Source organism: Saccopteryx bilineata, chromosome X, assembly GCF_036850765.1.
Source record: "Saccopteryx bilineata isolate mSacBil1 chromosome X, mSacBil1_pri_phased_curated, whole genome shotgun sequence".
NCBI lineage: Eukaryota > Metazoa > Chordata > Mammalia > Chiroptera > Emballonuridae > Saccopteryx > Saccopteryx bilineata.
In genome coordinates this window covers 128,234,641-128,248,472 of record NC_089502.1, presented here as the reverse complement: position 1 = coordinate 128,248,472, position 13,832 = coordinate 128,234,641, and the positions used below count along the sequence as shown (strand labels likewise).

The 13,832-nt window shown below is 41.7% G+C and overlaps 1 protein-coding gene and 1 non-coding gene across 5 annotated transcripts in view; one reads left to right on the top strand and one right to left on the bottom strand.

The window, feature by feature from the left end:
• Window positions 1-13,832, top strand: part of ZFX (zinc finger protein X-linked) — an 80,877-nt gene that overhangs the window by 21,312 nt on the left and 45,733 nt on the right. The window lies entirely within an intron of this gene.
• LOC136317989 (U6 spliceosomal RNA) lies at window positions 2,960-3,070 on the bottom strand. The gene has a single exon (XR_010727972.1). It is a non-coding gene; the product is annotated as a U6 spliceosomal RNA (small nuclear RNA).

Below are 13,832 nucleotides of genomic sequence, written 5' to 3'. Positions count from 1 at the left end.
AATCGAACCCGGGACTCCTGCATGCCAGGCCAATACTCTACCACTGAGCCAACCGGCCAGGGCCGTATTGGATATTTTTAAAATGCAAAAGTAACAATGGTCACTTGCTAGTTTCAGAACAAAAGTATAACTGTAGAATGGAGGGATTAGGCAGTCATCACCTTAATCCAGCAATCACTCTTAACATCATCAGTGGACTAACCATTATTATGTGTCTTCTGATGTGACTCAACACGAATACCCATCACCTATATAGCATTCTAGCCAAAAATGTTTAATAAAAATATTACAGATAGCGCTGGCCAGATAGCTGGGCTGGTCAGAGCATTGTCCCAATACGCAAAGGCTGCCGGTTCAGTCCACAGTCAGGGTACATACAGAAACTGATCAGCCTTTCTGTTTCTCTCTCCCTTCCTCTCTTTTAAAATCAATAAACATTTTTTAAAATGTTACAGGATATAACAAATAGACATCACCAAGAGGTAACAACTAAACAAATCCAGAAGGCGGCATATTCCTCAGAACAACTGTAGGACTATCTCTTTAATAGGCAACACCATAACAAAGGCGAGCTGATCATCAGATGTGATGTGTGGTTCTTGAACAGATCCTGATGGGGACCAAACAACTGTTAAGGCCATTTTTTTTGTCATTTGGGAAAGTTTTTATATAGTATAGGTCAGTGGTCAGCAAACTCATTAGTCAACAGAGCCAAATATCAGCAGTACAACGATTGAAGTTTCTTCTGAGAGCCAAATGTTTTAAACTTAAACTATATAGGTAGGTACATTCCTTATCGAGGTAGTGCCCGCACGTGGTATTTTGTGGAAGAGCCACACTCAGGGGCCCAAAGAGCCACATGTGGCTTGTGAGCCGCAGTTTGCCGACCAGGGTTCTAGGTATTTGATGAAATGAACAGATGGAGTTTGTTTTTATTTTTGGTTTTTTTTTTAATTTATTTTAATTTTTTTAATTTTTTATTTATTCATTTTAGAGAGGACAATGAGAGAGAGAGAGAGAGAGAAAGAGAGAGAGAGAGAGAGAAGGGAAAGGAGCAGAAAGCATCAACTCCCATATGTGCCTTGACCAGGCAAGCCCAGGGTTTCTTTTTTTTTTAAGACTTTTTAAATTTATTTTATAGAGGAGAGAGAGAGAGAGAGAGAGAGAGAGAGAGAGATATGGGGGGGAGCAGGAAGCATCAACTCCCATATGTGCCTTGACCCAGCAAGCCCAGGGTTTTGAACTGGCGACCTCAGAGTTCCAGGTCAATGCTTTATCCACTGAGCCACCAGTGTCACCTAAGCGCAGGGTTTCGAACTGGCGACCTCAGCATTCCAGGCTGACGCTTTATCCACTGCGCCACCACAGGTCAGGCCCAGATGGAGTTTGTTGACATAAAAAAGCAGGTTATAAAATAGCATGCACACTGTGATGTATTTCTCAAAAAAGTACATACATCCACAGACAAACAGTAGCACGGGGAAAGATCTGAAAGTATGGGTATTAAGGTGTTAACAGTGGTGGCTCTCTGTTGGAGGGGGGTTCTCATGAGTTTCCTATTGTTGCGGTAACAGATTACCACACATTTAATGGTTTAAAACAATACAAATTTGCCCTGGTCAGGTAGCTCAGTTGGTTAAAGCGTTGTCCTGACATTCCAAGGTTGCAGGTTTCATCCTCAATCAGGACTCACACAAGAATCAACCAGTGAGTAAGTGACAACAAATCAATGTTTCTCTCTTTCTCTCTCTGTCTCTCTCCCTTCCTCTCTCTCCAAGTCAGTTTTTAAAAAAGCCTCAAACAATGCAGATTTGTTCTCTGGAGTTTGGAGTTTGGAAGTTCTGGAGATTGGAAGTCTCAAATGAGACTCGTGGGACTAAAATCTAGGTGTTGGCAGGGCCGGTTCCCTTTGGAGGCTCTAGGGGAGAAGCCCTTCATTGCCTTTTCCAGCCTCTGTGGGCTGCCAGCATTCCTCGGCTCTGCCCGCATCACTCCAGTATCTGCTATCGTCACATCAGCTTCTCTGCCTTCTGACGTGCTGCTTGCCTTTACAAAGACCCCGGTGACTAAATGAGGCCCACAGGGCTGATCCAGGATAATCTCCCTATCTCAAGAGCCTTACCTTAGTCACATCCGCAGAGTTGCTTTGCCACGTGAAAGGTTCAAGGGATTAGGTCATGGACATCTTTGAGGATGGCCATTATTCTGTCTACCCCAGTATGTGATGTTTTTACTTTTTCTTTTTGTATTTATATTTTGTCCTTTTATATAACATGTATGAATTACTTAAAATGTCTAAGTTAAAAGTAGAAAACGGTTATAGTTTATTACCAAGTGACATGAAATATGGTTATTTTAAAACTTGTATCTGGTTCCACATGAAGCTTGAGTTTCACATCTAGTGGCTTCCTTGGTTGCTATGTATACTAAATCAGAAAATTCAAATGCACAAGCATGTGCTGCCAGAAATGGCAGCCAGTGTTCAGTAACTGGGTCAGAGACTTCAGTGTATTGGATTGAATAAGAACCCTTCAACTGAGAAGTCTTTTCTTCCATTTTGTGTTGCCCCCCGGACACTAAACGGATGAAATATAAAACTCAAATTCTGCCAGGAAGAATGCTTGACCTTAGGGTAGTAGGTGTCACTGAGGGCAGTACCACCCAAAGGGATGCTTTGAAAACTCGTGGGGCTATTTCGGTTGTAATAGTGATTGACAGGAATCCCCTGTCAGGGATTTCCTGGAAGTTAATGGGCAGGAGCCAAAAATGTCATGTTTTTCAATGCATGTGACATTCTTACAAGGACAAATTTTCCTACATCTTACATGATTTTCAAATGTCCCCCTAGACATTCATTGATATGAAAAACCTATTTGTAATTGTCTGAGCGTAAACCTAATCTCCTTTTGCATGTAAATTCCAAGTATACACTTCTTTTTCTAAAATTGATTTTTTTAAAAAAAATAGGGAATGGTTCCACAAATTTGCATGTCATTCTAGCACAGGGACCGTGCTTATCTCCTGTGTACTGTATAATTCCAATTTTAGTATATTGCTGCTGAAGCGAGCATAACTCAAAGTATTTCTTTTTTTTTTTTTGCATGGCTTTAATATCCTGGAATTTTCCAGGAACGGAGCTACTGTATAAATTGAAAGGAGTGTGTGTTGTTTTGTTTGGAGCTTTACCAAGAATGGTTTAATGGTTTAGAAAACCACACCAATGACATCAATGCCATTTATGGGCTGTGCTGGATATCTTCCATTTGCCCTCCCAGGGCCACTCCACCCCCTCTACCTGCTGTGTGTCCTGGAAAGGGACTGTATCCGCACATTTCCTTGCGCTCCAGCCTCTGGGTGGGTTCACACAGAGAGCATGCGCAAGAGATCAAGAGCGGCAGAGGAGAGGGGTGTGTGCCACTTGCAATGACCATCAGCTAGTAGGTGTTTCCCGATCCATGGAAATAGAAAATTGGATGTGACAACAGTGTTCCATTAGAAAATGATAATGCTCTGCATGTGATTGAGTCCCAGCTGGTCAGAAGGCACAAAACAGAATGAAGAAGTGTTTTAAACTCCCATGGCCATCATTGTGACAAGCTAAAGAAACATTTGGATATCTTTAAAATGTTTAGCATTTTTATGCTATTGCTATGAAATTTATTTTGCTTATGTTGGACTAATATTATTAAAACCCCATGAAAAGATAAACATATCAATTGAAAGGGAACCAACTATCTTAGGAAGTACATAGAAGACAATACCATTAACAATTTTCTATAGAATTTTCATTTGAAAAAAACCCTTTCTTGTGTAATATTTCCATTAAGAATGGGGAAGTAGCCTGACCAGTGTTGGCACAGTGGATAGAGCTAACATGACCCCATGGTCGCTGCCCTGAGCCCAGAGGTCTCTGGCTTGAGCCCAAGTTCACTGGCTTGAGCCCAAAGTTGCTACTGGCTTGAGCAAGGGGTCACTGGCTAAGGTGGAGCCCCCCGGTCAAGGCACATATGAGACAGCAATTACTGAACAACTAAGGTGCCGCAACTATGAGTTGATGCTTCTAATCCCTCTCTCCCTTTCCATCTCTCTCTAAAAAGGTTTTTTAAAAATGAGAAAGTAAACATGAAAAAATATTGGAAAAAAAAACTCCCATGGTACTTTCTCCCTTATCTTTACTTCTTCCCTACACACAGTAATGGCTTCCAGAGAGTTCTCTATGATCGATTTAAGAGAAAAACATAGGCCTGCCTGATGTTTGCAGTTTGCTGGCACTGGCTAAAAGTTGATAGCTGCATTCCAGCCCCTGAAAGACAGTGGTGAAGGAAAACACTCCTAGGGGCAAAACTTAGAGCAGTACTTCTTCTTATTTTCCACTTCAGGTGGCAGGAGAGATGGCTTATTTTCTCTCTAAGCATAATACTGTTAGGAGATGCAGTCTGTCACAGCCCGGAGTGTTCCTGCTGTTCTTGTTTTTATTTATTTATTTTTAATAAAGTTTATTTTGTTAAATTCATTGACTGATTTTAGAGAGACAGAGAGGAAGGGGGAGAGAGAGAGACAGACAGACAGACAGACAGAAGCATTAACGTGTTGTTCTGCTTAATTGTGCATTCATTGGTTGCTTCCCATATGTGTCCTGACTGGGGAAAGAACCCTTAACTTTGGTGTTTCTGGACAATGCTTTAACTGACTGAGCTAACTGGCCAGGGCCTCCTATTGTTTGTTTGTTTGTTTGTTTTTTGGTATTGACTGAAATCAGTGTAAAAACTTTATTTTTTTAATTAAAAAAAATTATTGGCTCTGGCCAGTTGGTTCAGTGGATAGAGTGTTGGCCCAGTGAATGAATGTCCCGGGTTCGATTCCCAGTCAGGGCACACAAGAGAAGTGACCATCTGTTTCTTTCCCCTTTCCTCTTCCCTTCTCTCCCTCTTTCCCTCCCGCAACCAGTGGCTTAATTGGTCCAAGCATTGGCCCCAGATGCTGAGGATAGCTCAGTTGATTTGAGCATTAGCCCCAGACGGGGGTTGCCAGGTACATCCTGGTCAGACACATGTGGGAGTCTGTCTAACTTTCTCTCCTCCTCTCATTTAAAAAAAAAAAAAAAAATATATATATATATATATATGTGTATATATATATATATATATATATATATTGATTTTAGAGAGAGAGAAACATCAATTTGTTGTTCCACTTATTTATGCATTCATTGGTTGATTCTTATGTGTGCCCTGACTGAGGATCAAACCCCACAGCCTTGACTTATTGGGACGATGGTCTAACCAGCTGAGCTACCCAGCCAGGGCTTATGTTGTTCTTGTTTTGTATGCCAAGAATGTGAGGCCCTGACCTTTTCTTTACCTGGGCCATCCTCTCTCAGGGCTGTATTTGCAGGGAGCTGTCTTGAGAGATAAGGTGCTATCTCCTCCTGGGACAGAGAGCAGGCTTGCTACAGAAGATATGAATTCCTCCGGCATGATGCAGATTTGCATTGGGTTCACAGTGTGTCCACCTGGGCCCCTCCACACGGCCCCTGTGTCACTAGAGGGGGTGGGGAACCCATGCAAATATGCTGATGATGTTCATACTGCTTACTGTGCCACTGGCACCCAGGGAATCAGAACAGGCTAACTTGTTAGATTGTAAGTAAGGAGATCCCATACCCCAGCAAATATTTGTTACACACTTTGCAGTTGGTTTTACAAGCCTTTGGATATTATGTGACTCGTATCTGATTTTGCATTGAAGGGTGCAACTTGGAATTATTCCTCTGTAATTTTAGGCCCTTAGGGAAAATTTTTGCCATTTTTATGTTTGAACAACTTATTTTTTTTCTTTGTTCAAGCAACATTCCATTGGCAGAGGTGTCATTGCACATCTGTTGGAAAAAACAGATAAGTTTTAATGACTTCATGAAACTATTTGACAAGTTTCAGAGCAAACAGTTCTAAGGACCCGGGGTGAACAGATTGCCAGTATAGTAAATCAGAAATTCAAATATTCATTGTCATTTTTTTCTGTTCACATTGTAGATGGATAACGTTGCATGGTCGTTTTCCATTGCTTATACTTCTATTTTGCCCCTTTCCTTAATGTATTAAGCTTTAATCTTCTTAGATCTGTCTTTATTGCTCTCAGTTCTAAATAATGGAACTTGAGCATATGAGAGGAAACCCAGAGGCCCTCTTTACTGCTGGTATAGTCCCAACAACAGAATAAGATTATTTCCTTGTTTTTTAAAATGTCCTTGAAAACGTTATGTCTAACAAGAGGGTCTTGTAAGACATCCAGAAATCAGAACTTATGGCTTGTTCTGTGAATTCTTTTTGTTTGTAATACTTGATGTGTTTCCTGGGTAATGATATTTAAATTAATATTTCCATGTCCTAAAAGCTATGAATACCAGAATTTTAATAACTAAGTGAATTGAAAATTTATGTGCACACAAAAACTTGTATGTAAATGCAGCTTTATTCATCAAAAACTGGAAACGACCAGATATTCTTCAGCAGGTGATGATAAACTGGTACATGCATACAGTGGAATACTAGACAGTGATAAGAAGGCAAGATCTATAGACTCACTCAACAACATGAATGAATTTTTTTTAGTGGTAAAATATACATAACATAAACATGGATGAATTTTTTTTTTTTTTTGAGAGAGAGAAAGGGACAGGAAGGGAGAGAGATGAGAAGCACCAGCTCATAGTTGGCGTCACTTTAGTTGTTCATTGATTGCTTATACGTGCTCTTACCTGCGGGGGCTTCAGGCAAGCCTGTGACCCCTTGCTCAAGCCAGCGTCCTTAGGCTTCAAGCCAGCGACCCTGGAATCATGTCAGTGATCCCACGATCGGGCTGGCGGCCCCGCACTCAAGCTGCTGAGCTATGCTCAAGCTGGATGAGCCCATGCTCAAGCCAGAAACTTTGGGGTTTCGAACCTAACCCTAACCCTAATCTCAGCATCCCGGTTTGGCATTCTATCCACTGCGCCACCAGCGATCAGGCTAAACATGGATGAATCTCAAATGAAAGAAGCCAGGCTCCAAAGACCTAAAAGTATTGTATGATTTCATTCAAGTGACATTTTGAAAAAGGCAAAACTATAGAGGTATGTGTTAGTTTCCTATCACTGCTATAAAAAATTACCAAAACTTGATGGCTCATGACAACACAAATGTATTCTTACAGTTCCGGAGGCCAGAACCCTGAAATCAGACTCACTAGGCTAAAATCAGGGTGTTGTAGGGCCAGTTCCCTCTGGAAGCTCTGGGGAAATTTTATGTTCTTGACTTTTCTAGCTTCTGGTTGCCACTGGTATTCCTTAGTTTATGACGTTTTCCTCGCTTCACTCTAACCTCTTGCTTCCATCATCCTGGCCTCCTATCTCCTTTGACTTTCCTACAGCTCTGTCTTAAAGACCCTTGTGATTACAGTTAAGACCCACCTGGATAATCCAGGATAATCTCCCCATCATGAGATCCTTAACTTAATCCGCAAAGTCCCCTTTGCCATATGATGTAACATTCATTGGTTGCAGGGATTAGGACATTGATATCTTTTGGAGTCATTATTCAGTCTACCACAGGACACAGGACAGAAGGCAGATCCGTGGTTGCCGGAGATCAGAGGAGAGAGGAAGGTTGAGTACAGAACGGGTTGTACGAGGGTGGTGGTGGACACATATCTCTACAATTGTCAAAACCTAGAGGATGATATATTACCGAGACTGAACTTTACTGTGGGCTATTTAAAAAAATCAACCTGGTTGTCAGTGATATCAAGATGAAATGCAGAGTGTGACAAATGAATCTAATTGTGTGAAAAAACATATGCCACAAGTTCACTGAAGAGGGTAGGGAAACTTTGAAAAAGTGCTTTCAGGCTGATAGACACAGAGAACAGATTGGTGGTCGCCAGAGCTGGCAGTTGGGACGGTTGAAATGGGTGAGGGCAGTCAAAGGTATAAACTTTCAGTTATAAAATAAATAAGTCATGGGGATTTAATGTACAGCATGGTGACTATAGTTAATAATACTGCATTGCACATTTGAAAGTTGCTAAGAGAGTAGATCTTAAAAATTCTCCTCACGAGAAAAAAATTCTATAACTCTATAGGGTGACAGATATTAACTAGACTTATTGTGGTGTTCATTTCACAATATATTGAACCATTATGTTGTACACCTAAAACTAATATAATGTTATATGTCATTATACCTAAATAAAAAAGAAAGAAAAACAGTGCTTTGATTCAATAATGTAAAGCTAATAACAAAAAAGAACTATATGGCCCAACCAGTGATGGTGCAGTGGATAGAGCATCAACCTGGGATGTTGAGGTTTAAGGTTTGAAACCCCAAGGTTGCTGGCTTGGGCACGGGCTCATCAATTTGAGCGCAGGGTCACTGTCTTGAGCATGGAACCATAGATATGACCCCATGGTTACTGGCTAGAGCTCAGAGGTCACTGGCTTGAGCCCAAGGTTGCTGGCTTGAGCAAGGGATCACTGACTCGTCTAGAGCCCCCCTGGTCAAGGCATGTATGAAAAGCAATCAGTGAACAACTAAGGTGCTACAACTACGAGTTGATGCTTCTCATCTCTCTCCCTTCCTGTCTGCCTGTCTGTCTCTCTCTAAAAAGAAAACAACACAAAAGCCAAAACTGTACGTAGATACTGTACTCTAGTTGGCAGACACAGAAATATAAATATGCATGTATACATGGAGTAGTACACTTAAATATATTCCCTGGCTCTGACTGCTGAGATGGCCTAGAAGCAGTGACGCCTCAGCAGCAATGAGCACACACCCAGATCTTTGTTTCTAAATACCATTCTCCAATAAATAGAACCGGGGCTCCTCGAAGAAATGGCTGATTCTAGGCAGGGAAGGGATAAAGAGCCTTCAAGTGACCTCTCCAGATCCCTGCTGTCAGTCACATGCTGTGATATTTATTCTGATTTTCAGGCGCCTGCTATAGTGTGTCCTTTCCCTGTAAATAAACTGTACATTTGTAACCTTTATTATTTGGGGTCCTGCAAATCTTCAGCAATTGAACCCTATTTAAGTGCCACTGTGATTGCAGCTATATATTTTATTTTTTAAATTGATTTTAGAGATGCCTGACCTGAGGTGGCGCTGTGGATAAAGCATTGACACTGAGGTTACTGGTTCGAAACCCCAGGCTTACCTGGTCAAGGCACATATGGGAGTTGATGCTTACTGCTCATCCCCCTTCTTGCTCTCTCTCTCACTCTCTCTCTCTCTCTCTCTTTCTCTCCCCCTACCTCTCTAAAAATGAATAAAATTTCTAAAAAAGAAAATAAATAAATTGATTTTAGAGAGAGGAAGAGAGAGAGAAACTGATTTGTTGTTCCAGTTGTTTATTCATTCATTAGTTGATTCTTGTATGTACCCTGACCAGGGATCGAACCCACAAACTTGGCTTACTGAGACGATGCTCTAACCAACTGAACTACCTGGCCAGGGCTATATATTCTATTCTTGTAAATCTTGCATGGAAACTAGGGGAATAAAAGGTATATTGTCTAGTGTGCATGTTTCTTTCTAGAAAACTGTTAAGCAAGATTTATTAGTCATATTATTAAATGATTCTCTATTCTTCATATTTTGACTTTATATTATATATATATTTCAGTGTCACTTTCTAATGTCAAATTATACTCATGTAAGTATTTTCATATTTGATTTCTCTTAATTTGCTTTTGTTTTATGTATTTCCCCTTCCTTTAATCTTTTTGTTTCATTTTCTGCTTCATTTAAATAATATGAAATAGAAAAAAATAATTGAAAATTTATTTTTAATTATTATACTTGCCATAACATTATTATATTAGTTGCAGGTGTACAACATAGTGATTCAATATTTTATACCTTACGAAGTGATCACCACAATAAGTCTAGTAACCACCTGTCCTTGTACAGAGTTACTACAAATTATTGACTCGAATCTTTACACTGTATATTACATCCTCATGACTTATTGTATAACTGGAAGTTTGTACTTCTCTTTAAAAAATTTTTTTCTTATTTATTGAATTTAGCGAGAGAGGAAGGGAGATAGAGAGAGAAAGGAACATCAATCTGCTCCTGTCTGTGCCCTGACAGGAGATCAAAGTGGTAACCTCTGGGCTTCGGGACACTGCTCCACCCAACTGAGCTATCCCACCAGGCTGGAAGTTTGTACTTCTTAACCCCTTCTCCTTTCTGCGGCACCCTCCTTCTGGCATCTTCCCTCCCCTCTGGCAACTATCAGTTTGCTGTCTGTATCCTTGAGTTTGTTTTTGTTTTGTTTGTTTCTTTTTTAGACTCCACATATGAGTGAAACCATATGGTTTTTGTCTTTCTCTGTCTGACTTATTTCACTTAACATAATACTCTCTAGGGCCATCCATGTTGTCCAAAATAGCAAGATTAAATCCTAAATTCAATTTGTGAATATTAATTTTTAATAGGGGAGTAGATTCCATTTATATTTATCACGATCACAAATACATTTGTTTCATTATTTATGTCATATTTTTCTATGCTATTATTGTTTCCTTATTTTTATTTGTTTCATGATTGTTAAATTTGTTTTCCCCTTTTGACTGCTTGCTTTTATCTTATTAATTTCTTTGGAAGGCATTCCCCTTTTGATGCTGCTAAGTGTGACCTTTAAGTTTTTCAAACGCATCCTGTGGGTCAAGGGAAGTAATGTACACAGTATTTTAATAGCAAGAAAGCTGTGAATGACTGTCAGGGTCATGTTGAAAGGACTTAGAGCCAACTTAAAGAAGTTCCCATTAGCCACAGTTGGGATAATTTGAGCACCAGTAAAAATAATTGCAGTGGATCGAAACACATGGAGTATACTTGACTCATGAGTTTAAAATACAACCAAACAAACTTATTTTTCACCAAGAAAAGAAAAACCTGCTTAAGATATCCAACTTTAAGAATGGTGGGGGGAGGTTCGTAGAGACACTCTCCCCAGTAAAAGAACCATTTAATTGGTGAAAATTATTTAAAAAACCCAACCATTCAAAGTCTCTGGAATTTGTCCCAAGGACATACAGCAAATAGAAACATTTATTCAAGACACTCTCCTTCTAAACCTTAGTAAGAACAATGGGAGTCTGTGGCATTTGAGCCACAGACTGCTTCCCACTCCCCAGCTCAGTGGGATGGAAACTCTATTCTTGGAAGATGCAGCCAAGAAAATGGGGCTCCCTTCCCTCCCAGTTCCCAATCTTAGACTATGATTTCACTCCTGGAAGGGCAAGCGGACAGCATCTCTCATCTCGCAGCCGCTCTGTGTTGCAGAAGCTGCATCCAGGCAGATGCAGAGCAGAGGACTGGAGCTCCCTCCTCTGCCCGGACTCCACAGTAGGACAGAAATCTTAATACTCATGTGGAGGCTGTGGTACTGGGTCCAGATTGCCCGTGCTCCAGCTTGGTCACAGTGCAGAGGTTCTATATTAGCAGAAGCAGGAGAAGACCAAGGCCGATGATCCCTGCCCAGTTTCCCTCTTGTAAGACAGATGTGTCACTCTGGGAGAAGTGGGACCTCCCCTCCCCTCCCCTCCCCCAGCTCAGGTGTAGTAGTACAGAGGTCCGCTTAGAACTTACAACAGTGCCAGTCACAAGGTGTGTGTTTAATATTTGTTAGCTGTTGTTGGGAAAGACCGTTTGGCAGAGAGAACGAATCTTTGATTACAGTCATTTTCTCTAAAAAGTCTAGCCGTTGCTCCATTTTCTACGGAAAGCTGATGTTGCAGAGAACTCGGAAACCAACCTGACTCTGTCTCCTGTACCAGAGCGGTTAAGAGCTCTGGTCGGACTAACTTGGTTTGTATCCTGGCTCCTCCGCTCATACTGGATGCGTGTGTGACTTTGGGCAAGTTAGCCGCCCTCTCTCGTCCTTGCTGTCATCACGTGCACAGCGGGACAGCTCGTACACCTCCCCGTCCTGGACCCTTTGCATTTCTTAGCCAGATCTCTTTTATTTGTATTTTCTCACTCCGCCCTTTTAATTCTGGTGGGATTTCTGGTCCTAGTGCCCTCAGCCCCTGGCCAGTTATCTCACTCCATTCCCTTGGCCACTGTGATGGGTCCAAGGGTGAGCACGGGGCATAAAGACAGCTGGAGAGCTCCTCTGGGGAACCCGGGACAGAGGCTGGGCTCTTTCTTCTGGGGTTCCCGGGCTAGGACAGCGTCGGGGGAAGCCTGTGGGCCCCCAGGACGAGGGGAAGAGCTGAGGCAGCTGGAGAACAAGGGGTCCTGACGGCGCGGTTCGGTCTGAGTGCCTGAACCTGGTCAACGTCAAGGCCAGCACCGCCCTTGCTTGGAATGCTGTGAGGTCTAAAGGAGAGAATTCATGTCATGCACCACGTAGTGTGCAGAACAAATGATGATTTGTTTTCTCCTGTCTCGATGATTACAGAGGTTTGCTTTTGTAGCTAAAAATTGTCGCCAAATGTGTCTGTGTGCAGAGAGTTAATTGTCTCTGAAATGGGGTAAGCTCTTTAGTCTCCAGATAGAGATCTTCCTTAGCTTAGGCAGACCTTCTAAAAGCTCTTTCATCATGTATCTCTTGGCCAGGAACATGACAAACCTGTAATTTGTTGTTCATTCTGTTCTAATGTACACCATCTCTCTCGTTGATCTCTCCTCCACCACGAACACTGAGCGCCTGGGGGCATGGAGGTGGGTGATACGGTATCAGTGCCAGGAGCTATTGACTCCCTGTTCTCCTCAACCCTCTTGGCCGCATCATGCCCACCGGAGGACACTAAGCCCTGGCTGCCACAAGCCCAGCCCTCCCCTCTGCGGAGGGTTTCAGAGGAAAGGGGTTTCTCCCTTGGGCCGGTCCCCCTCTCTGTCTAGCTGCAGTGCCCGCAGGTATTTGCGACAGCAGTTCTCAGTGAGACTTCACGCAAAGTCACGACTCTGCAGGATCCCAGAAAGCCCTGCTTCCGGGCCTTGCCCCTGAGCTCCTTGGAAATGCAGACCCTCAGACCCCATCCTGCTTCAGAAGGAGCGTTTTCACAACATCCGCAGGGGCTCTCTGTGCCCTTTCCAGTCTGGGAAGTTCTGCTCCAGAGCGCAGGTTCAGTTTAAGCCTCGTATTCATAATCCATTCTTTTGATCTACTCACGAAAATCGTTCCTTAAAGCAAAATCCTTCCCAAACTCCTCATCAGACCACATCATGTAATGCTCTGACACTTTACTACTTCATCTTCATGTGACTTTCCCTCCAAACAATGTTATGACCATAAAGTGGGGGTTCCATTGCCGGGGCATCTAGGGGTCATACGCACGATTCACGCTTTAGGGAAATCTTAATTTTTCAGTGAGATTCTGGCTGTGTTGTTGGCTTGCCTCACCTTTTTGAGAATTATGAAACTTTTCACATATCTGCCAGCTAGCTGCTTCTTCCTGTTTTGTTCTCAGTTTGGGTTGTTTCTACTTACTTGATGTCTGTATGCAAAAATAAGTAAAAAACATTTGTGGTTCGTGTAAACACAGAGCACAATTCAAGTTTATTCAATATGAGATTCTCTGACCAGGAATTCTTATGTCCTGCAATTGGTGAGAAGATTTTTGCTTTAAACTTCAATGCTTAATTATCACTCCTTTAAGCATATTTATTTAACTATTTGGAGTGAAAAGTCATTATACTTCTAATAATAAAAATAATTACAATAATGAAAAGTCATTAAAAAACGGTCTTTGTTCAAAATGTGGTAGAATTCTCAAGAGCTACTTTAACAAATGTTGCTGAGTTTATTCTGTAAGATAGTTATGTTCTTGGCAAAAATGAAAA